The 25578-nt window shown below is 47.8% G+C and overlaps 1 long non-coding RNA gene across 2 annotated transcripts; it reads right to left on the reverse strand.

Moving 5' to 3' along the window:
* Positions 1-6064: 6064 nt before the first annotated feature.
* On the reverse strand, positions 6065-24119 carry LOC144283466 (uncharacterized). 2 transcript variants are annotated; one of them, XR_013352064.1, is made up of 3 exons: positions 23441-24118; positions 21264-21348; positions 6065-6309 (listed from the first exon to the last, which is right to left on the reverse strand). It is a non-coding gene; the product is annotated as an uncharacterized LOC144283466 (long non-coding RNA). The 2 variants fall into 2 exon arrangements; XR_013352063.1 differs by lacking the exon at positions 6065-6309 and adding an exon at positions 15481-15702 and having other exon boundaries at positions 23441-24119.
* Positions 24120-25578: the final 1459 nt, after the last annotated feature.

A 25578-nucleotide genomic window follows, 5' to 3' on the forward strand; every position in this document is an offset into this window, starting at 1 on the left:
TTTATTTATTTTTAAAAGATTTTATTTGTTTATGCATGAGAGACAGAGAGAGAGAGAGAGACAGAGACAGAGAGTCAGAGGCAGAGACAGAGACAGAGGCAGAAGGAGAAGCAGGCTTCATGCAGAGAGCCTGACGTGGGACTCGATCCCCCGTCTCCAGGATGCTCCAGGCAGATGCTCAACCACTGAGCCGCCCAGATGCCTCTGTCTCATAATCTGTTTATTTCTTGGGGTGCCTGGAGTGCTCAGGCCACAGTTCCAGGGTCCTGGGATCAAGGCCTGCATCTGGCTCCCTGCTCAGCAGGGAGCCTGTTTCTCCCTCTCCCCCCCACTCCCCCACCCCCCTCGTACTCTCTCCCTTGACACATTGTGTGTGTGTATCACCTCACTCCTAGACTGTCAGCTCCATAGGGTAAGGAAAACTGCCTTGTGTGCTGCTTTAGGCCTTCCCATGTCTAAAGAGTAAGTTGCTCAATAATCATATATAGTAGATGCTCAAGAACTATTACGTGAATGAATTTGTGAATCCTCTCCACAACTCTAAAACGTAGGGACTCTGACTATCCCATTTTGCAGATGAGGAGACTGAGGCACAGAGAGGCAAAGACCATCCAGTTGAGTTGAGTTTGTGCTGCCGGGCAGGCTCTGTGCTCAGGCCTGGATGTGGAGGTTCCCCGAGGGAGTCTGGATTGTCTCCCTCGCTGGGCAGGTGAGGGCCAGGCCACAATACTCAGAAAGGTGAACACAGCTGGGGCACACAGCCAGGAAGTGGCAGGTCCGGGATCAAAGGCTGTCTGGGGTCAGAGCCATCCTTTTACCTTTAGCTGCTGCCAAGTCAGTGTGAGAAGCTGAGCCAAAAGACGGAACATCCTCATTCCATTTGTTGTTGCTTGTTGTTCCTCTTCGACTTCTCGGGTAACCCTGTACCCTCATGCCCCACCCAGCGCCCACACCTGCATTTATTTTGAAGCAAATCCCAGGTGTCGTATTGTATCGTGCAGCCACACATCCCTTGGTAGCCTGGCAGCCTTGGAATCTCCGGATCTTTAAACATTAAAAATAGGGATCCCTGGGTGGCGCAGCGGTTTGGCACCTGCCTTGGGCCCAGGGCGCGATCCTGGAGACCCGGGATCGAATCCCACATCGGGCTCCAGGTGCATGGAGCCTGCTTCTCCCTCTGCCTATGTCTCTGCCTCTCTCTCTCTCTCTATCATAAAATAAATAAAAAATTAAAAAAAATAAACATTAAAAGTATTGGGGCAGCCCGGGTGGCTCAGCGGTTTAGCACCCAGGGCATGATCCTGAAGACCCAGGATCGAGTCCCACATCGGGCTCCCTGCATGCAGCCTGCTTCTCCCTCTGCCTTGTGTCTCTGCCTCTATCTCTCTCTGTGTCTTTCATGAATAAATAAATAAAATCTTAAAAAAATTAAAAATCTTAAAATTACAGACTTGCTGACCTCTGGAGGTGACCTCCTTGATGCTAACTCACTCTGGGATTTCTTACAGTCCTGACCAACAGGGAGGCCACTGAGGCCAAACGGCCCTGGTTTGAATCCAGCTTCCCTGCTCCTGGGCCACGTAGCCTCCAGAGAGTGCCTCGGTTTACTCATCTGTCAAATGGGGAGTGATAAAACAGCCCCCCGCTTCACAAAGCCTTAGGGAGGCTTGCATGAGTTAAGATGTGTCAGGCACTTAGAACAGCACCTGTACTTAATGCCAGTAGTTAGTATTCATCTTTGAAATTTCAAATCCTTGCTTGCTTGAGCTATAAACTCCTGGTGATCATTTAACACAGAGAGCACATCTGGCAGCGGTGCTACTAAACCAGTATTTTGGTACGTATTTTGAAAATCCCAAAATGTCATTATCAGTACAATATATGTATAATATATATATTATACATACCATATAATATATAATATATTTATATATATAAATATATAAATATTATAAATATATATATAATATATAATATATATCTATATTATTGTGTTTGATCTCCATCTTCTCTCCTCTGTTTCAGAGGAGAGTTAAGAGTCAACCCTGATCCATCGACAGGTGGACAGATGAACGAGATGTGGTCTGTCCACCCAGCGGAATATCATTCAGCCACAAGGAGTGAAGCAGCGCTGCATGCTACAGCGTGGCTGAGCCTTGAAAACATTTCACCGAGTGAAAAAAGCCAGACACAGAAGCCACATAGTGTATGATTCCATTTATACGAAATCTCCGGAAGAAGCAAATCTATAAAGACAGGAAGTAGATCAGCGATTGCCAGGGCCTGGGAAGGATGGAGAGATTGGGGAGTGATGGCTAAGGGGCGTGGGGCTGCTTTCTGGGGTGATGAAATTTTTTCTAAAATTGATCATGATGACGGTTGCACACTCTGAATATGTTAAAAGCCACGGACTTGTACCCTTTTGTCTCAAAAGTTATGTCATGTGATTGCCTTTATATAACATTCTTGATGTGACAAAATTCTAGAAATGTAGAACAGAGCAGTGGTCACCAAGGGTTCAGAAGGGGGTGGGCAGAGAAAAACAGGATGCATGCACCAGGGCAGGGGAGGGGGGCACCCTTGTGATGGAATGTTCTGTATCTTGACTCTATCCGTGTCAGTACCCCTGGTTGTGATACTGGACGTTTGATTTCGTATTTGTGAATGCAAATACGGAAAAACCCCCAAGTCAATACTGGTGGCGCTTTCTTGATCATTCCCAGGCCTACAGAACAGCCAAAAACTTGCCTCTCCGGACACACACATTCCCAGCTGAGGTTTGAACAGGGCAGCGCTCAGCCTTCTCCTTGCAGCTCCCACGCTGTAAACAAGTGTCCTTTTCACGGTCTACTTAGTGCCACATTTTTCACATTTTTGTGCTTTTTGTTGGTGATGTTGCTGTTTCAAACAGCCCCCAAACGGAGTGCCAAAGTGCTGTCCAGAGTCTCAATGCGCAAGAAGGCTGGGATGTGCTTTATGGAGAAAGTAGGTAAGATTTTTACATGTGCACGATGAGCTTCCTTTCAGGCTCCAGTTATACAGAGCTGTTGGCCTGAGTTCAATGTGAGGGAATCAACAAGGGATATCATGTAAGGTGTTTTTAACCGGAAACATATATGAAACAAAGTTATGTATTAATGGTTTCATCAACATGTTGTAACCGGAAGCTGTCAGAACCTAACCCTGTGGGCAGCCCGGGTGGCTCAGCCGCTTAGCGCCGCCTTCAGCCCAGGGCACGATCCTGGAGACCCAGGATGGAGTCCCACGTCGGGCTCCCGGTGCATGGAGCCTGCTTCTCCCTCTGCCTGTGTCTCTGCCTCTCTCTCTCTCTCTCTCTCTCTCTCGGATAAATAAATAAAATCTTAAAAAGAAAAAAAAGAACCTAACCCTGTACTACCACCCTGCCCCCCAGGAGCTGTGGTTCAGTATTTGCTAACTCAGCATTTACGGCAACTTTATAGAACATAACTGAGCGAATGAAGACAATTGACCATACTACAGTTTTACTTTTTATTTATTTATTCATGAGAGACACAGACACAGAGAGAGGCAGAGACACAGGCAGAGGAAGAAGCAGGCTCCCTGTGGGGAGCCCCATGCAGGACTCAATCCTAGAACCCTAGGATCACAACCTGAGCCAAAAGCAGATGCTCAACTACTGAGCCACCCAGGCACCCCCATACTAGTTTTATAACATGCTCCCACTGGAGGAAACTGAGTAAAAGGCATACAGTATCTCTCTGTATTATTGCAGTCTTAAAACTGCAATGTGTATCTATAATTATCTCAGGATAAAAGGTTTGATTAAAAAAAATACAGGAGGGATCCCTGGGTGGTGCAGTGGTTTAGCGCCTGCCTTTGGCCCAGGGCGCGATGCTGGAGACCCGGGATCGAATCCCACGTCGGGCTCCCGGTGCATGGAGCCTGCTTCTCCCTCTGCCTATGTCTCTGCCTCTCTCTCTCTGTGTGTGTGTGACTATCATAAATAAATAAAAATAAAAAAATTAAAAAAAAATACAGGAAGCAATGCTTGGCCCCCTGGTGAGCCAGAGAGGAGGCACTATTCACCAGTAAGGTACCTGTAAGGTTTTCAGCGGTGAGGAAATGTGGTCAGAAATCTTTCTGAGGGATCCCTGGGTGGTGCAGCGGTTTGGCGCCTGCCTTTGGCCCGGGGCGCGATCCTGGAGACCCGGGATCGAATCCCACATCGGGCTCCCCGTGCATGGAGCCTGCTTCTCCCTCTGCCTGTGTCTCTGCCTCTCTCTCTCTCTCTCTGTGACTATCATAAATAAATAAAAATTAAAAAAAAAAAAAAAAAAAAAAAGAAATCTTTCTGAATGAATGAGCCTGGTTCCATATGAAATTATGAGGTAGTCTGTAACTCTTTGGGTGAAAGCTCAAGAAAAATGATCCAAATGATTCTAATGGCACATTACCAAAAAATTATCACGGCACAAAAATATCAGTATTTTGGTGATAAAAAAAAAACATGCTGTCCTTGAATATTGAAAACAGCTTTTGTTATCGCTCAACCACACACATACCCACATACCCTGATTATGGAGATTATTTATTTTTCAGCAAATGCTTCCTGAGTACTTGCCCTGGGCCTAACCCTGTGCTGGGCAGTGGTGGGACACAGAAGTGACCAAGATACTTCTACGCCCTGCCCTCATGGGGGCTCCTTGTCCAGTGGTGGAGATGGACCCCTCCCTGGACAGAGATGACCTGGATTGGGTAGGACAGGGAGAGGGGCGAGGGGATCCCAGAAGGCTGAGGGATCCCAGAGTGGGCAATCGACCTGGCCTAGAGGGAGAAATCAGAGAGGGCTTCCTGCAGGAGGAGATCTGAGCTAAAAAGGATCAATAAACACAAGCCAAAAGGAAGAGGGATAAGGCATGAGTCACAGGAGAGGAAAGCAGATGTGCAAAGGCCAGGAAGAAAAGGTCAAGTGGCACTACCCGGGGGAAATGACAATATTTCTGTGGCTAGAGCATTATGGGAACAATAATAGACAAGACTTTTATTTTTAAATTTTTATTTATTTATGATAGTCACAGAGAGAGAGAGGCAGAGGGAGAAGCAGAGGGAGAAGCAGAGGGAGAAGCAGGCTCCATGCACCGGGAGCCCGACGTGGGATTCGATCCCGGGTCTCCAGGATCGCGCCCTGGGCCAAAGGCAGGCGCTAAACCGCTGCGCCACCCAGGGATCCCTAGACAAGACTTTTAAAAAGCGTCTATGTCCCAGGCTTTCGAAGCACTTTGCACGAGCCAGCTCATTCGCTCCTCACCATCACCCTGTGATGTAACCTTCCGTCGCATCACCCTAGGAGGAGGGCCTGGTTTATAGGAGACACAGGGGAGGGCAAATGACCACCAAGGTCACACCGCTGTGCGCAGTGGATTTGTTGGGTAGAAGATGCCAGATGGGGAGCAGGCGAAGGAACGCCTGGGGGCAGATTCCCAAGTCTCTGAAGAAGGGGAGCGCTAGAGACACGAGCCGGAGGCCAGGCCGTGATAATGAAGCTACACACTCTGAGCCTGGTGCTCCACATCCTGCCCTCGCGCCTCCCAAGACCTTGGGGCGGACACAGCTAGAGCCACAGGTGCAGAGCATGCGCTCTTCTCTCCCACCGCTGCCCCAGGGTAACCCCTAGGCTCATTATAATACATTTGCATAGCGGCACAGCCCCGCCCCCTGGAGCCAGGCTGCCGGGACCTGCTCCGGGACACACCTCTTTCGGTCAAACCCTCCCCGTCCCAACCTGTGGGAAGTGTTTCCCAAAGGATTGGAAGCAGCCTGGGTTAGAGACCAGCGCGCGGGACGGCACAGCTCCTCCCGGGCGGAGAGACCCAGTAACATCCAGTTCCAGAACAGCCTAGGGGCGGCTTCCACCCGCAGCACCTGCCCGCCCGCCCGCCCACCTCGAGGTGCTCTTTCGCTTTAATAAACTGCTTTGTGCTCGCTCTTTTCCTTCCCACGTTAATCCCCTTGGGGAATCCAGGGCCCGGAGACCTCCGTTCACACATGCAGGACCCCCCCACCCCCCCAACCCCGCCCCGTCACAGATGGAATCACACCCAGGCGTCTGACTCTTGAGTCTGGCCTTGAAGTATCGTGGGCTCCAGAAAGCACTAAGGAGGTCCGCCCGGGGGGCTCAGTCGGTTGGACGGTTGGACGGTGCCTTTGGCTCAGGTCATGATCCCGGGGCACATAGGATGGAGCCTGCCTCGGGCTCCCTCTTCGGTGGGGGAGCCTGCTTCTCCCTCTCCCTCTGCCCCTCTGCTTGTGCTCTCTGGCTCTGTCTCTCTGTCAAGCAAACAAAATTAAAAAAGAAAAGAAAATAGAAAAATAATGTGTGAAGAGGCAGGGCTGGAAGGATCGGGGAGTGCAGAGTCCTAGACCATAGGCGAGAGCTTTGTCCCAAGGAATTGGGGAGCTACCGAAAGTTTTTTTGCCCTAATAAACTTTCACGAAGGTGCCTATGAGTTATCTGCTGCCACATAACAAATTACCCTTACACAAGGCAATTTGTTTTTCTTTTTTTCATATAAATTCTATTTATTTATTCATGAGAGACACAGATGCAGGCTGAGGGAGAAGCAGGCTCCCTGCCGGCAGCCCCATGTGGAACTCCATCCCAGGACCTGGCATCCCGGAATCATAACCTGAGCCTAAGGCAGATGCTCAACCACTGAGCCACCCAGGCACCCCGCATTTAGCAATTTAGAACAATGAAAACTTTTTTCTTTTTTTTTTTAATATTTTTTATTTATTCATGAAAGACACAGAGGAGAGAGAGGCAGGCTCCATGCAGGGAGCCCGATGTGGGACTTGATCCCAGGACTCCAGGATCACGCCCTGGGCCAAAGGCAGCTGCTAAACCGCTGAGCCACCCAGGGATTCCCCGAAAACTTATTTTTCAGTAGGCTCTCTGCCCAGCGTGGAGCTCAATGCGCGGCTTGAACTCACAGCCCTGAGATCAAGACCTGAGCTGATCTCGGGACGCAGTGGCTCAACTGACTGAACTACCACCCGGGCGCCCCTAAAACAATAAACGTCTATCCCACATCATTTCTGGGGGCAAGGAACCTAGGAGGGACTCAGCCTGGCACTTGGGACTTAGAGTCTGTCATGAGGTTATAGGTGAAGCTGTTTGCTGGGACCATCATTTGAAGACTCAGCTCAGTCTGGAGCACCTGCTTCCAAGTTCACTCAGGTGATTAAGGGCAGGAGGCTCAGTTCTTCAGTGGCCGTTGGCTGGCCCGCTGGTCGTCTCCTAGGGTCCTCATGACACGTGTCCACTTAATCACACAAGGAGGCCATTGGACTAGAGTGGCTCGAGCACCTTAGCAGCCCGAGCACCTAAGCAGCCCGGATGAGGGAACCCAAACCTAAGCCTCAAGGTGAAGACACCCAATCACCGCTTGCTTTTCCAAATAAGGGGAAAGCCCAGCTACAGCCAGTCACATACTTTGCTTGCTTAGCTTCCAGGTCTTCTCTACAAAATTCCTTCCCTAGCTCCTGTCCCCAGAGGGCTCCTAACCCCTTCTGGTTTGGCACTGCCTGATTGGCATTTGTTTTTGCTCACGTAAACTCTTAAGATTTTGAATATGTCCCAGTTTATCTTTTAACACGCGGCAGCTGGATTCCTCCAGAACAAGTGATGAGGGAGAGAGGGAGAACCCAAGATGGAAAGCGAAATCTTTTTATAAACCCAACCTCAGAAGTGACGTTCCTTTAGTTCGGCTATATTCTACTCCTTGCAGAAGGCTTACTGCATCTCAAGGCTGCCCCTACCCACAAGGGAGGGGCCTTGTAGTATAATAAGTATATTTGGGAGGTGCCTGGCAGGCTCAGTCAGTAGAGCATGCGGCTGTTGATCTCGGGGTCAACATGAGTTTGAGCCCCATGTTGAGTGCAGAGATTGCTTAAATAAATAAACTTTAAAAAAGAGGGCAGCCCCGGTGGCGCAGCGGTTTAGCGCCTCTTGCAGCCCAGGGCGTGATCCTGGAGACCCTGGATCAAGTCCCACATCAGGCTCCCTGCATGGTGCCTGCTTCTCCCTCTGCCTGTGTCTCTGCCTCCCTCTCTCTCTCTGTGTGTCTCTATGAATAAATAAAGTCTTAAAAAAAAAAAAAAAGAAAGAAAAGAAATAGGGGCGCCCGGGTGGCTCAGTGGTTGAGCATCTGCATTCAGCTCAGGTCGTGATTCCGGAGTCCTGGGATCAAGTCCGGCATTGAGCTCCCTGGGGGAGAGCCTGCCTATGTGTCTGGATCTCTCTGTGTGTCTCTCATGAATAAATAAATAAAATCTTAAAAAGAAATTCTTATTTTTATTTTTTATTTTTTTTTATTTTTATTTTTTTTTAGAAATTCTTATTTTTAAATAATCCCTACACCCCACGTGAGGGTTGAACTCATGATCTCCAAGATCAAGAGTCTCACCCTCCAAGGACTTGAGACAGCCAGGCGCCCGCTTTCCCATTTTAATTTAAGCAAAGTTTACATCAGGTAGTTTCTGCTTTTTTATTTTTAATTTTTTAATTATTATTATTTTTAAGTAGGGTCCATGCCCAACATGAAGTTTGAACTCATGACCCCCAGATCAAGAGTCGCATGCTCCACCTACTGAACCAGCCAGGCGCTCCAGCTTTCCCTTTTTAATCACAAATAACATACTCTAAAATTTTATACCGAGGATTTTGGGGGAAAAAAGCCGGCAGTAATCTCATGACTAAAATTATGAATTCATTTTCATTGTCTAGGAGAAATGAGTAATTTCAATATTAGTGGAGCATTACATGGAGTTTAAAATAGAAACAAAGTAGGAACCCCTGGCTGACTCAGTCAGTGGAGCGCCTGACTCTTGATCTCGGGGTTTTGAGTTTGAACCCCACGTTGGATGTAGAGATGACTTAAAAATTAAAAAAAAAAAAAAAAAAAAGGGCAGGGCAGCCCCGGTGGCGCAGCGGTTTGACGCCGCCTGCAGCCCGGGTTGTGATCCTGGAGACCCTGGATCGAGTCCCACATCAGGCTCTCTGTATGATGCCTGCTTCTATCTCTGCCTGTGTCTCTGCCTCTCTCGCGCGCTCTCTCTGAATGAATAAATCTTAAAAAAAATAAAAATAAAAAAAAGTAAATAAAAAAAAAAATAGGGCAGCCCCAACGGTGCAGCGGTTTAGCGCCGCCTGCAGCCCGGGGTGTGATCCTGGAATTCCAGGATCAAGTCCCACGTGGGGGCTCCCTGCATGGAGCCTGCTTCTCCCTCTCCCTGTGTCTCTGCCTCTCTCTCTCCTTCTGTCTCAATAAATAAATAAAATCTTTAAAAAATTTTTTTAAAAAGTAACGAAGTTTTTGGAGATTTCAGTCATTTTTTAAAAGATTTTATTTATTCATGCGAGACAGAGAGAGACAGAGACACAGGCAGAGGGAGAAGCAGGCTCCCTGCAGGGAGCCCGACAGGGGACTCCATCCCAGGACCCTGGGATCACTACCTGAGCCAAAGGCAAATGCTCAACCACTGAGCCACCCAGGCATCCTTGTGATTTTGGTTATTTAACTAAAATTTTAATTCTTCCTTCTTTATGGATCTATAGGCGCATCTTCAGAAAGATTTCTATTTTGTTCGCAGCATGGCTAAAGGCTGCAGTAGAAGGTTAATTTAAATCATTAACTTTCACCTTCTTGGAGGCTTCTCTTTCCCAGGAGGCAAAGCGGTTTTGCCAACCACTCTATTTCCCGGTGCTCTTTATGTGAGAGCCATGTGATGAATTGCATCTTGAATTTTGATTCCGAAATTCTTGGCGAGGACTTTTGCTTGTTTAATTTTATTGGATGGTAAAAGGGGTGTGACCCTGTGCGTTGCCCTGTGTGACTTTTCTGCCACAAAAATTTTGCATCTAACTGTAGCCCGTTTATTCACTTCAGGTATGTGGTGACATCTTAATCCAAAGCTCCTTTTATGTGTTCTATTTTCTTCATCTCAAATTCTCCTCTTTTCTATAAAAAAAAAATTCTCAAATGATAAGATTTGATAGGCTTCTTTAAAAAAAGACTTTACTTGTTTATTTGAGAGAGAGTGCATAAGCAGGGTGGAGAGAGGTAGAGGGAGAGGGAGAAGCAGAGTCCCCACTGAGCAGGGAGCCCAGTGTAGGCCTCCATCCCAGGACCCTGGGATCATGACCTGAGCCGAAAGCAGATGCTTAACCCACTGAGCCACCCAGGCACCCAATAGCCTTCTGGGTTGGTAAACCCATCCACCTTCTGGTTACCTCAACCCAGGTCCACAGGGATAGAAGCTTCTGTGCTCCGGATCCTTCCAGAACTTTCCCTCTCTACCTCTTCATCTGGCTGTTCATCTGTATCTTTAATAAGATTTTTTAAAAAGTAATTTCTACACCCAATGTGGGGCTTGAATCCACAACCCTGAGATCATGAGTCATATGCTCCATGTTGGGTATAGAGATTACTTAAATAAATAAAGCTTTAAAATAAGTAAATAGGGATCCCTGGGTGGCTCAGCAGTTTAGTGCCTGCCTTCGGCCCAGGGTGTGATCCTGGAGTCCCAGGATCAAGGCCTACATCAGGCTCCCTGCATGGAGCCTGCTCCTCCCTCTGCCTGTGTCTCTGCCTCTCTCTCTCTCTTTCTCTCTCTCTCATGAATAAATAAATAAAATATTTTTTAAAAATCAAATAAGTAAATAAATTTGGTTAAAAAATACATAGGAGTATGGTACCTAGAGGCATCTGGGTGGCTCAGTGGTGGAGCGTCTGCCTTTGGTTTGAGTCGTGATCCCAGGGTCCTGGGATCAAGTCCTGCATCGGGCTCTCCTCAAGGAGCCTGCTTCTCCCTCTGCCTGTGTCTCTACCTCTCTCTCTGTTTGTCTTTCATGGGTAAATAAATAAAATCTTTTTTTAAAAAAAGGAGTATTCTACTTAATAAGAACAAACAGGAATATTATATTTAAGAATACTGTATTATAGTAATACACACGAATATTATATATAGAATATTATATGTAAAATATATGAGTATTTTATGTAAATACTAAATAGAGAAAATATACAAAGACTAGAGTTATAAGAATACACACATAGGAATATTACAAACATGAATGTAGGGGTATATATTTGAATACAGATATATGTATAGAAAGTTTTTTTTCCAAAGATTTTATTTATTTATTCATGAGAGACACAGAGAGAGAGACAGAGACACAGGCAGAGGGAGAAGCAGGCTCCATGCAGGGAGCCTGATGCGGGACTTGATGCTGGATCCTGGGATCACACCCTGAGCCGAAGGCAGACGCTCAACCGCTGAGCCACCCAGGTGCCCCTGCATAGAAAGTTTAGCTTTTCACTGGAAAAGCACAACATGGCTTCTGGGGCCAGATAGCCTGAGTTCAAATCCCAGCTCTGCCACTTAATATCCTGTGGCTTTGGGCAAATGCCTGAACTATTCTGTGACTCAGTTTTCCTGTCTGTAGGATGGGGATAAGAGTCCCACGTCATTGAGTTGTTACAAGTATTACATGCTTCCAAGAGTGCCTGGCATGTAGCTTAATAAACGAATACAGGGGCACCTGGCTGGCTCAGTTGGTGGACTGGGTGACTTTTGATCTTGGGGTTGTAGGTTCAAGCCCCACTTTGGGTATAGAGATAACTTAAAATCTTAAAAAAAAAAAAAAAAAAAAAAACCAACACATAGGGGGTTGTTTTTCCTTTGGCCTCACTATACTCACAGCCCTGCATCTTCCTTTTCAACTTTATGCTATGGGGAAATCCCTCTAAGACAGAGGTTCCACTGTGGCTATACCTTGGCATCACTTATGGGAGCTTTACAAAATACTGATCTGGTTCCAGGGACTCTGATTTGGCTGTTCTGGGGTGTGATCTGAAGATTGGAATTTTTATTTATTTTTAAAAAGATTTTATTTATTTATTCATAAGAGACACACAAGAGAGAGGCAGAGACACAGGCAGAGGGAGAAGCAGGCTCCCTGCAGGGAACCCGATGTGGGCTTCGATCCGGGGGTTCTGGGATCATGCCCTGAGCTGAAGGCAGATGCTCAAAGACTGAGCCACCCAGGCATCGCTATTTATTAATTTTTTAAAAAGATTTTGTTTGTTTGACTGAAGACACGCAGGGGAAGCTGCAGAGGAAGAAGCAGACTCCATGCTGAGCAGGGAGCCTGATGCGGGGCTCAACCCCAGGACCCGGGAATCTGACTTGAACCGAAGACAGACACTTAACCAAGTGAGCCACCCAGGCACCTTGAAGATCAGAGTTTTTAAACCCTCCTACAGCTGAGGTTACGGAGCACTGGAGCAAGCCCACCAGAACGGATCCCGGCTTGCCATATGGAATGGCTGTATGTGTACAGAGAGTTTACACAGTTGGGACAACTGGGTGGCTCTGGAGGTTAGGCCTCCGACACTTGGTTTCAGCTCAGATCATGATCTCGGGGTCATGGTCTCGGTCGTGAGATGGAGCCCCCCAGCAGGCTCTGCACCTAGCGTGGAGTCCGCTAGAGACTCCCTCTTGCCCCTCCCCCATCTTGGGTGCACACGCATGTGCGTGTGCTCTCTGAAATAAATAGATAAATAAATTCTTTTTTATTTTTTTTAAAGATTTTATTTATTTATGAGAGAGAGAGAGAGAGAGAGAGGTTCTATGCAGGGAGCCCCACGTGGGACTCTATCCCGTGTCTCCAGGATCAGGCCCTGGGCTGAAGGTGGCACTAAACTGTTGAGCCGGGGATCCCTGGGTGGCGCAGCGGTTTGGCGCCTGCCTTTGGCCCAGGGCGCGATCCTGGAGACCCGGGATCGAATCCCACGTCGGGCTCCCGGTGCATGGAGCCTGCTTCTCCCTCTGCCTGTGTCTCTGCCTCTCTCTCTCTCTGTGTGACTATCATGAATAAATAAATAAAATCTTAAAAAAAAATAAATAAACTGTTGAGCCACCGGGCTGTCCAATAAAATCTTTTTTTTTTTTTTAAGATTTTATTTATTTATTCATGAGAGACACACAGAGAGAGAGAGGCAGAGACACAGGCAGAGGGAGAAGCAGGCTCCATGCAGGGAGCCCCACGCAGGACTCAATCCCAGGTCTCCAGGATCACACCCCAGGCTGAAGGCGGCGCCAAACCTCTGGGCCACCCGGGCTGCCCTAAAATCTTTTTTTTTTTTTTGCCTACGTACTCGATGGGGAGAGGGTGCTCCCTAAAATCTTTTTTTAAAAAAAGAATTCACAACATAGGAGGGTCATCACTTTTTCAACCTAAAAATAGTTTTTCTTTTTTTTTTTAATTTTTAAGAAGATTTATTTATTCATGAGAGACAGAGACAGGCAGAGACACAGCCAGAGGGAGAGGCAGGCTCCTCACAGGGAGCCGGATGTGGGACTCGATTCCGAATACTGGGATCATGCCCTAAGCCAAAGGCTAACCCTGAACCGCTGAACTGCTGAACCGCTGAGCCATCCAGGCCCCTCCCAAAGATAGTTTTTCATCTTTGATTCCCAGTTTCTTGCTATTCCAGTAATGCAGTGAGCGACCTATCCATACATGCCCAGATCACTCTGGAGATTTTTTCTTTCTTTCTTTCTTTCTTTCTTTCTTTCTTTCTTTCTTTCTTTCTTTCTTTCTTCTTTCTTTCTTTCCTTTGACTTTATTTATCTATTCATGACAGACCCACACAGAGAGAGACAGAGACACAGAGAGGAGAACAGTCTCCCTGTGGGGGGCCCAATACAGGACTCGATCCCAGGACCCCGGGATCACCACCTGAGCTGAAGGCAGACACTCAACCCCTGAGCCACCCAGGCGTCCCTGGAGATTTGATTTCTATGGGAGGCTTTCCCAGCAGTAGGGCTGCTGAGTCAAGGGCAAGATGCATTTCTTTTAATGGACATAGATTATAGATTGTGGTAGATGGTGCCAGATTCCCTTTCAAAAAGGCTGTAACAGTTCTCTTGTCATCAGTGATAGATGAACGTGCCCTCACGTGACCTCCTACAGGCAGAAGTCTGCTCCAAGAAGACTGGGATTCCATTTTCTTTACCGCTGTGTCCCCGGGGCTGGCGCAGTTCCTGGCACATAGTGGGCCCTCAGTAAATATTTGTTAATGGAGTAAATATGATGAATGATTTTCCTGATGACCTCAGACACCCCTACTTCCAAACCTATGGCTTCCTCCTCCTCTCCCAAGATCAGGGATCCAAGGTAGAGGCCAAATTGGGCAGGGGAGGAGAGAGTTGAAACGATCCTGGAAGGCTTCCTAGAGGAGGGAGCAAGGCTGGTAAGAGAAGGAATGAATCCCAGGCCAGTAAAGGTCTTACAGATGATGACACTCTGGCCTCAGAATGTGAGTCTGGCTGTTTCCATGGAGATGGATTCAGGCCCCACCCCCTGGCCCAAAGTGATGGAGATATGGTTGCCATGACAACTGGATATCCTCAGGATGGCAAGGTCTGTTCCAGCCAGATGCCCTTTGGGTGGAATTAGAGTAATGTGGAATAAAAATAGCAGCTCAGGAAAGGGCTAAGCGTTCTATGTCAAAGCTCACGAATCGCACTGTCACACCCGTGATACCGACTGGTTACAATCAATAGCAGACCCGCAGCTCCTTGGCCCTTAGTCCTCTGGCTTCTGTCACTCTTCCTGTCCTGAATTCAAAATGCACAGAGATGGCTGTTGCAGTGCACTGGCTCCTCAGTGCCTTGACCTCATCTCTTCCAAAGACCTTGCCTTCCATCCAGACCCCTCATTCCCCCCTCTATCCTGTGGCCAGAGCAGACACCTGTCACAACTGACAACCATATGCTTCTTCAACCATTCTGATTTCTAGCAGCCCACACCAGCACCCCCATTTGGACCTTTCCGTCTCGCTTCATCCAGTGTCCCAACTCCTTCAATCTCACCAGAACCTCCATTGCATCATCCTGACTGCTTTGCCCCAACTTGAGCCCCTTCATGACCACCCAGCCCTCACCCAGCTTAGGGCCTGTGGCCAACCAGTGTCCCCCCCCTCAACTCCCTTGCTCCCTCTCACTCACTAGTCTCATAGGAAAGACACCCAGCTATCTGCCTACCGTGGGCTGCAACTGCTCTGCTGATCGGCTGGAGAAAAATCTAGAACCACGACACCAGGTCTCACATTAACTTCCAAACCTTGGACCCAAGGGACACCTGGGTGGCTCAGCGGTTGAGGGTCTGCCTTAGGCTTGGGGCGTGATCCCAGGATCCGGGATGGAGTCCTGCATTGGGCTCCTTGCCGGGAGGGAGCCTGCTTCTCCCTCTGCCTATGTCTTTGCCTCTCTCTGTGTGTCTTTCATGAATAAATAAATAAAATCTTAATTTTTATGATAGTCACAGAGAGAGAGAGAGAGAGAGGCAGAGACACAGGCAGAGGGAGAAGCAGGCTCCATGCACTGGGAGCCCGACATGGGATTCGATACCGGGTCTCCAGGATCGCGCCCTGGGCCAAAGGGAGGCGCCAAACCGCTGCGCCACCCAGGGATCCCTAAATAAATAAAATCTTTAAACAACAACAAACCTTGGACCTTGAGGTGGCTCTAACGTTGTCTGGCCTTAGTCCCTTTGCTCTTCCAAAACTCCTAAAATGTTTCCAAATTGCGGTAAAAGACATATAATGTAGGGGCTCCTGGTTGGCTCCTTTGGTAGATCATGCAACTCTTGCTCTTGAGGTCATGAGTTCAAGCCCCATGTTGGGTATAGAAGTTACCAAAAAAACAAAAAAACAAACAAACATAAAATTTATCACTTTAACCATTGAAAAGTGTAAAATTCAAAGTCATGAAGCATGTTCACAATGCTGTGCAACCATCCCTACTATTGTTCGGTCTCTACAGGTTTGTCTATTCTGGGTAGTTCACGTACGTGGAACCATACAATACTTAGCCTCTGGTGTCTGGTTTCTCTCACTTAGCATGATTCTTTCTTTCTTTCTTTCTTTCTTTCTTTCTTTCTTTCTTTCTTTCTTTCTTTCTTTCTTTCTTTCTTTCTTTCTTTCTGATTTTATTTATTTATTCATGAAGACACAGAGAGAGAGAGAGAGAGGCAGAGACAGAAGCAGGCTCCACGCAGGGACTCCATGTGGGACTCGATCTCGGGTCTCCAGGATCACACCCTGGGCTGAAGGTAGGCGCTAAACTGCTGAGCCACCCAGGGATCCCCAGCATGTGCTTTCAAGATTCATCCATGTCATACAATGTGTCAGAATTTCATTTGACTTTTTTCCCCCATTAAGGTATTTTATTTGTATGTATGTATTCCATCCCCAGAAAAAAAAAACTCCCAGGACTATCCTTCCTGCATGTTTTTGCCCTACTTTCTCTTGGTCCACGATGCCAGCTGTGGTTGTCAGTGCGATGAAACCAAGCTAATGAGATGGGTCTGTAAGCTTCACTGCAATTTCCCCAGCTCCGTGATCATCAGCGATTTCAGTGTAATCAGGCTTCATCATCGCAATTAGAAGCTGGAAAATAACTTTGGAGCGTGGCCTAATAAGAACTTGGCAGGTGCCTCTCTTGTTGGCATTGTTAATGCTCTTGAGCATTTGAGAGCGTCGGCCAGGACATTCATGCCAGCTTGATGGAGGCGTGGAAAGATAGAGGCTGAGAAATGTCCCATTGCGTGGATATACCACATTTGGTTTATCCATTCATTCATGGATGGACTAGAGTTGTTTCCTAGACAACTTGAACTCCTACATCTCCTCCCTTCTTACCCACTCTCAGTGGCGACGTTGCTTCCTCTATCACTGAAAGAAGAGAACCCACCAGAAGAAAACTTCCCCAGACCCCCACCACCCATCTACCTCTTTCCTCCTCTTACTTGGTGTACCAGTTATCTGCTACTGCTGTGTAACAAACAACCCCCAAACTTAGCAGTGTTAAACACTCCTGTATTATATCCATGGATTCCATAGGACAGGCGTTTGAATAAGGCACAGCAAGGACAGCGGGGGGGCGGGGGTGACTCCAGGCTGGGAGCTGGGATCTGCTGGAGGAGTCTTCATTCCTGTCCAGCAGTTGGTGCTGGCAGTTGCTGGCTGGGATGTCAGCTGAGCTGACAGCGAGAGTACCTTTATGGGATCTCTCTGAGTAGGCTACTTGATCAGAGCATGGTGGCTGGGTTCCAAGAGCAAGTCCCCTAACAGGAAGTGGGAAGTGCCTGACACTGATGATGAGCCTTGGAAGCCTCACCTCCATTGTGCTTTATTGGTCCACACAGTCACAACATTTTGTTCAAAGTTGCATGTTCTACTGATTGAGGTTCAAGAGGCAGGGAATGTACCCTCACACAAAACATACCCAATGGGAGGAATGCCAAGGTCACACTGTGAGAGCCTGTGGGCTGGGAGAGATTGTTGTGGCTGTCTTTGGAAAACACACCTTCCTTACTAATGTGAACTATGCTCTTGAGCCTGGGGACTCTTCCCATGTTGCCTAGGTGTGGAAAGCATTCCAGCCTTTCTCTCCTGTTTCTCCTCTGAAATCTAGGAATCTGGATCAACCCCACCAGCACAAAACTGCTGTTTGATCTTCTCTGACCTTTCTATAAAAAATACGGAGTCCCCAGTCCCCATCTGTTGCTCACCGTTATATCCTTAGTCCTTAGAACAGTGCCTGGCATAGAAGGTACATAGTGAAAATTTTTTTTAGCAAATATTGCTTTTAAAGATTTTGTTTATTTATTCATGAGAGACACACAGAGAGAGGCAGAGACACAGGCAGAGGGAGAAGCAGGCTCCCTGCAGGGAGCCCGACACAGGACTCAATCCCAGGACCCCAGGATCACGACCTGAGCCAAAGGCAGACCCTCAACCACTAAGCCACCCAGGTGCCCTTTTTAAGCAAGTATTTCCAGGAAGACTGGTAACAACAGTTGCCTCCAGGAAGGAGAACTGTGTGGGCAGCAGATATACAGTCTTTAAAAATGTGAGCTGCTCGCACCCAATGTGAGAGGTGCTTTTTCCCACCCCTTTAAAATTGTAAAATAGAGAGGCACCTGGGTGGCTCAGTTGGTTAAGTGTCTGGTTCTTGATTTCAGCTCGGGTTACGATCTCGATCTCGATCTCGGGGTCATGCTCTCAGAGTCCTGAAATAGAGCCCCAGGTCAGGCTCTGCACTCAGTGGGGAGTCCGCTTGAGATTCTCTCTCTCCCTCTGTCCCTACCCCCCCCAATAAATAACTAAATCTTTCAAAATAAAATAAAACAAAAAAATAGAAATACTTACTTTTCCCTATAGGCCTTTGAGTCATCTAAGTGATGCACTCTGACTACATCTTACTCATTTAAATAAATAAATTATATTATTTAAAAAAATTTTTTTTTATTTATGATAGTCGCACAGAGAGAGAGAGAGAGAGAGAGAGAGAGGCAGAGACAGGCAGAGGGAGAAGCAGGCTCCATGCACCCGGACCCCGACGTAGGATTCGATCCCGGGTCTCCAGGATCGCGCCCTGGGCCAAAGGCAGGCGCCAAACCCCTGCGCCACCCAGGGATCCCAAATTATATTATTTTTAAAGATTAGTCCAGCATCTGGCACAAAATGAGTCAGCAACTGAAAGTCACGTGTTGTCATGATGATGGGGGCTCACCCTGCCCATCCCCCGTCCATCCTCCTCCCCTGAACACCCATGCCTTGGAACCTCCATCTCCTCTGAGCCTCCCCACGCTGGCCCAGCCCAAGGCCAGCCCTACAAGTGTTTGATCTGACCACTTCAGAGCCTTCACCTCAGGCCTGCAGCCCCTGTGAGAGGCCACTAGAGCTGGGAACCCTCCCCAGATGAGCCTTTGAGGATGGGATGAAAGAAAGTAGCCCGATGGGCAGCTCAGGAATGCAGGGCTGGGTCAGGATGTGGCAATACTCAGAGGAGACTGGGAGGCAGAGAAGGTAACCCCCCCCGGGGCATTTACTAAGCACCTATTGTGTCCCCAGTGTTGGGGACACAGTAGTGACCTGTCCTGCCCTGGCATTGCAGTGGCAGGCCAGTGACTAGGGAGTGACAGTCCTAGAATGAACAGGGTTGGAAGCAGGGGTGGGGTGCCTGATGCAGTCAAGGAGGGCTTCCCGGAGGAGGGAATACCAAGCTCCTTGAGGAGTCTATGACATCCATGGAGACCTATCTTTTTGGCTGCAGCTGGTGACACTTTCCCTCATTCCCTTAAATCCAGCTGCACTGGCCTCCTTTCTGATTCCTGAACTCTCTGAGCTCGTGTGCAGCCTGAACCATTGTACTTGGTGTTCCTCCCGCCTGCTTCTCTCTTCTCTTTGCTTCCTCACTTGGAGGGCTCCTCCCCAGTCAGACTGCAGACATACTGTTCTTGCAGCATATAACTGTTCTTTAAAATTCCCCTTTCGGGGGCTCAGTGGTTGAGCATCTGCCTTTGGCTCAGGTGGTGGTCCCGGGGTCCTGGGATCAAGTCCCATATAGGGCTCCCTGCAGAAAGTCTGCTTCTTTCTCTGCCTGTGTTTCTGTCTCTCTCTGTGTGTGTCTCTCAGGAATAAATAAATCTTTAAAAAATAATAAAATAGGGGTAGCCCCGGTGGCGCCTGCAGCCCAGGGCGTGATCCTGGAGACCCTGGATCGAGTCCCATGTCAGGCTCTCTGCATGAGGCCTGCTTCTCCCTCTGCCTGTGTCTCTGCCTCTCTCTCTCTGTCTCTATGAGGAAATAAATAAAATCTTTAAAAATAATAATAATAAAATAAAATAAAATGAAATTCCCCTGTTTTACTTTCTGTTGACTCCTTCATTTTCTGCCTTGCCAGCTAGGATGTAGCCTCCCCTCAGCTCCTGCGCCCTAGTCCCTTGCAGGATGCCGGACAAAGAGCTGATGCCCGTCAAATCTTTGTTCTGTGAAGGAGGGAAGCCAATGTCTCCCGGATAAACCTCGGTCTGGTGAAGCAGTGGGGGGTGGGAGTTCCAGGCAGAGGGAACAGCATGGGCAAAGGCGTGGAACAGAGAGGGCGCTGGGGGCGTTTCACAGGCCCTGGGGAGGAAAGAGCAAAGGAGGGAGGAATGTCAGAGGGAAGGAGGAGTACCGAGGAGTAGGAAGGGATGTGAGTCCTCTCCTCCCCTTCCAGATGGGGTATGAAGGATCCAGAGCTTTGAGCCACTGGACAGTTGGGGGTGGCGGGATCATGTCAGGATCCTTCTGTGTAGGGACGGAGGTGGCCAAAGGGCCTTTTGGGAGATCTCTGTTGGTGGCTTGGGGAGTCCAGGCCGGAGGGCTGGGTCTGAGGGTTAGGCCTCGCCTCCTAGAGCCTCTAAGGGCTTCGTGCAGAACATTCCATGGCGGGACCTTTTGGAACAGACCATGATGCCTTGGCAGCCCTGTCCAGTCCCTGTGCTCGGGTCACTGCCCCGGCCTCCTCACCCCCCTCCAGACCCTGCTCGCCACAGCAGCCTGAGGCAGGACTTTTTATAGAACACTTGAAAAAAATATTAATAGGTAATTAAAGGCACATGGCATGGACTTCTAAAAGCACAGGAGGGGACACAGTGAAAGCCTTCCTTCTTCCTGCCCCCCTGGGGCCCCTCCAAGGAGGCACGGGGGCCACCAGTTTCTTGGGTCTTCCCCCGGAGATAGTCTATCATCTGGAAGCACAGATGGCGAAGTGTTCTTCAGGTTATTCACATGATTCTGCACTTTTTTTTTTTTTTTTTTTTTTTAATTTAAGAGTATAGGGCAGCCCAGGTGGCTCAGTGGTTTAGTGCCGCCTTCAGCCCAGAGCCTGATCCTGGAGACTCGGGATCGAGTCCCATGTCGGGCTTCCTGCATGGAGCCTGCTTCTCTCTCTGCCTGTGTCTCTGCCTCTCTCTCTCTCTCTCTCTCTCTCTCTCTCATGAATAAATAAATAAAATCTTAAAAAAAATTTAAGAGTATATTCAGGGATGCCTGGACAGCTCAGCCGATGGAGCTTGTGACTCTTGATCTCAGGGTTGTGAGTTCAAGCCCCACGTTCCGTATAGAGCCTACTTTTAAAAAAAGAATATATGCGGGACGCCTCGGAGGCTCAGCGGTTGGGTGCCCGCCTTTGGCTCAGGTCGTGATCCTGGGATCTGGGATCAAGACCTGCATCGGGCTCTGTGCAAGGAGCCTGCTTCTCCCTTTGTCTATGTCTCTGCCTCTCTCTCTCAGTCTGTGTCTCCCATGAATAAATAAAGAAATCTTAAAAAAAAAAAAAAAGAGTATATTCATTTATTCAACACATTTTTGTTGAGCACCTACCTGTATGCCCGGCAGCATTCTCAGCCCTGGGGATACAGCAGAAAAGAAAACAGACACAATTCTCTGCCCTCTTGGAGCTGACATTCTAGGGGGGAGATAGACAGATACATAAAATAAGTACATTTTAACATTACATAGTAGGTTGAATGCATGGTAAGTGCTTTTGATAAAACATTAAGCAGGTAGGGGGGGCCTGGGTGGCTCAGTTGTTTAAGTGCCTGCCTTTTGCTCAAGTCATGATCTTAAGGCCTTGGGATTGAGCCCATATCGGGCTCCCTACTTCCTCTGCTGTTCCCCCTGCTTGTGTTCTCTCTCTCAAGTAAATAAACAAAATCTTAAAACAAAACAAAAAAACCCCATAAAGCAGGCAAAGAAGGTGGAATATTGAGGAAGCGGGTTTTTTTTTTTTTTTTTCAAAGTGGTCAGAGGAGGCCCCAGTAAAAGATGATATTTGAGCAAAGGCCCAAAGGAGCTAAGGAAGTGCGTCACATGATTATCTGGGGGCCTGGGTGCAAACAGCAGAGGGAACAGCAAGTGCAAAGGCCATGAGGTAGGAGAGGCTCTGAAATGCTCCCAATCCAGGAAGGAGCAGTGAAGCTGAAGAGGAGTGTGTGAGAACAGTGGGCCCTAGACCCAAGCTTTTAGAGACATGTCCAAAAGTTGGCTTTTGCTTTCTCATCTGGGAGCTGTCTCACTGGTGTGAGAGGGGTGGCTTGTAACAGTTTGTGAGAGCTGATTGCTAAACTTTCGGGGATTTTGCAATTCAGCTGTTACACGTGGCCATTACTAAAAATGAAATTATACACACTTACAGTAAAATAAATCATTAAACACAAAGATGGCAAGTAGTCAAAATTTATCGCTTGCAGGGACGCCTGGGTGGCTCAGCAGTTGAGTGTCTGCCTTTGGCTTAAGGCATGATCCCAGGGTCCCGGGATCGAGTTCCGCATCGGGCTCCCTGAGTGGAGCCTGCTTCTCCTTCTGCCTGTGTCTCTGCCTCTGTCTTTAAAAATATTTTATTCATTTATCCATGAGAGATACAGAAACAGAGAGGCAGAGACAGAAGAGGGCTCCACGCAGGGAGCCCGGGACTCCAGGATCACGCCCTGAGCTGAAGGCAGACACTCAACCACTGAGCCACCCAGGCGTCCCTAAATAAAATCTTAAAAAAAAAAAAAAAAAAAGAAGAAAAGATCACTTCTTAATTCTTGTACTACATTTAACCACTAGCTCTTCTCCAGGGGTTCCTTACACCTATTTCTTCGGCCTGGTAGAAACACTACCTAATGGTGGGCTGTTTTTTTTTTTTTTTTTTCTATATTCTGCATTCAACAATGTTGTAATTCAACAGTGTCAACTGGTGGCTTAAAATCCATCCTGGTGGGAGTAGTTACACCACAGACACTGGCCAACACTACAAATCAGGGCTGTCTCCTCCCCCAAAGAGCTGGTGGTTAAATATTTACCAGCACACACACCCCTGTAACGCATAGAGATTTGGCTCTTTTTACTTGTGTTATTTTTTTCTCCCTGTAAGGCTGTGTAGTGTTTCTTGTTGCATGGATGGGCCGTGAGAGATTTTGCTGTCCTCTTCCTCTTCCTGCTGGGCCCTTAGCTGGTTTCTAGTGTCAGGCTAACGCAAACAACATCAGTGATTTCCCACGTGTGTGCGGCTGTAGCCATATAATAAATCCCCTCAAAAAGAACTTCTGTGTTCTTTGAACAAAGCAAGAGGTGTGGGAGTTCTAACGTTAATGACTGTTGCCTAATGCCTCTCCATGAAGGCTGTACCAATTTCCACACCCACTAGCAAATGGGTCAGAGTGCAAAGACTTCTGAAGATGTGAACTTCGCTGTGCTGTTCTGCTGTTTAAGCTCTTTGATGCCCCTTCCCCACCGACCCCCCAAGATTCTCCCAAGGCCCAGATCCTTCAGTGGTGGCCTCGGGTGTCAAAGTCTGAGTCTGACTCAGGTGGTCCCTTTGTCTTGCTACCAAAAGTGGCACCATGATCCCTCAAAAAAAAAAAAAAAAAAGTCACATACCAGCCACTTCACAATCTGCTGTCCCCTGAAACGGGCCATGTTCCCACCCACTTGTGTTTGCTCCTACCTTGCCCTCCTCCAGGAACTTACTCCCAGGGCCCCATCACCAGACTAACTCCCCCCCACACACACACCTGGATCTGCTCGCTTCCTTTCTATTTCAGGTGACCGAAATCCTTCCTGTAACTGTCTTCAGCAACATCGGAATTGATGAACTCAGCGGAGTGAAAAATTGTCCTGTTGGCTGGCTTCAGGCAGAGCTGGCTTCAGGAGCTTGAATGATGCACATGAGGCCAGTCTGGGCCTGTCAGATCTGTTCTCTTCCACGCTGGCACCCTTTGGCAGACTCGCCCTTTAGAAGTCCCCCCACACCCATCCTCCCGTGGTCATGGGAGGGAGAGAGCTAGAGGTGGACATAAGGTTCCAGGCAGAGAGGAGAGCCTGCCCTGGTGTGTGCCAGACCCGGTGCCAGAACCCAGATCCTAGCTGGGCCTGGCGACCGGCCCACTAGCTACATATCACTCTGCAGGCCTAACTCCAAAGAGATGACAAGTCCTTGCCCACTCGCTAAATTCCTCAGTTGAGAGGCAGAGTGGGAATAGCTGTTCCTGCTCTGGAGGCAGAAAATCGGCATTTAAATCCTGCCTCTGGTCTTTGGCAGCATGAAAACAGGTTTGGAACTAGGTAGTGCTATGGTTATGCTGTGGATGTGCTCAGTGCCACCGGATTGTATTCTTTAAAATGATCGAAATAGGGGCACCTGGATGGCTCAGTTAAGTGTTGACTCTTGGTTTCGGCTCAGGTTGTGATCTCAGGGTCATGGAATCGAACCTTGCCTCGGGCTCCAAGCTCAGTGTGGAATATGCTTGAGATACTCCCTCTCCCCCTGCCCCTCCCTACCCCGGCCCCTCCCTCCAGGCTCTCTCTCTAAAATAAAAATAAATAAATAATAATAATAAATAATAAAATATTATTTAATAATAATATATTATTATTTATTTTATTATTATTATAATAAAATATTCGTTTTATTATTTTAAATAAATAAAATATTTATTTTTTATTTATTTATTTTTATTTTTATTTATTATTTTAAATAAATAAAATATTTATTTTATTATATTATTTATTTAATTTATTATAATAAAATAATAAAATGGTTTTATTGGGCAGCCCAGGTCTCAGTGGTTTAGCGCTGCCTGATCCTGGAGACCCGGGATCGAGTCCCACGTCGGGCTCCCTGCAGGGAGCCTGCTTATCTCTCTGCCACTCTCTCTCTCTCTCTGTGTCTCTCATGAATAAATAAATAAAATCTTTAAAAACAACAACAACAAAACAGTTTTTATTTATTTATTCATGAGAGACACACAGAGAGAGGCAGAGACATAGGCAGAGGGAGAAGCAGGCTCCCTCTGGGGAGCCTGATGCGACACTCGATCCCAGGACTCTGGGATCATGACCTGAGCTGAAGGCAGAAGCTCAACCATGAGCCACACAGGTGCCCCTAAATAAAATCTTAAAAAAGATGTATATTTTGCCCCAGTAGAGAAATAGTAAGATTGAAGATGCTAAAAATATAATAAAACGAGATGTAAATTAAGAGGAGAAGGAAGACCATCCTGGCTCTACTGCTTACCAGCTGCGTGGCCTTGGGTAGGTCAGGTCACCTCTCTGTACCTGTTTCCTGGACTATGAAATGAGGGTGATGGTAGGATGACCTCGCTGGCTCGTGGAGAGGCTCAAACAGGTGAAGACATGCACAGCGCTGAAAACAGCACCCAGGATCTAGTAAGTGTTCAATAGTTGGCATAATTACAGCGAAACACTGGGTGGATTGCTAATTGAGAGAAGTCAAATGCAAGAGGTCACTGTCATAGTCTGGTCGGGCTGCCTTCACAGACAGGGTGGCTTGGAAACCATAGAAATGTATTGCTCACAGTTCTGGAGGCTGGATATTGGAGGTCAAGATGCCAGCATGGTCGGCCGAGGGCCCTATTCTGGTCACAGACTTGTATCCTCTCACAGCAGAAAGGGTGAGGGTGCTCTCTGGGGCCTCTTTTGTTTGTTTGCTTTTGTTTTCGTAGGGCCTCTTTTATAAGGCCACTGATCCCATTCCTGTGGGCTCCACCCTGTGATTGCCTCACCCTCCCAAAGGCCCCACCTTCTAATAGCACCACCTGGGGGGGGTCAGGTTTCAACATATAAACTTGGGGGGACCTTCGCAATCACACATTGTAGGATTCCATTTATGTGAACTTTCCAGAAGAGGCAA

Source organism: Canis aureus, chromosome 1 (assembly GCF_053574225.1).
Source record: "Canis aureus isolate CA01 chromosome 1, VMU_Caureus_v.1.0, whole genome shotgun sequence".
NCBI lineage: Eukaryota > Metazoa > Chordata > Mammalia > Carnivora > Canidae > Canis > Canis aureus.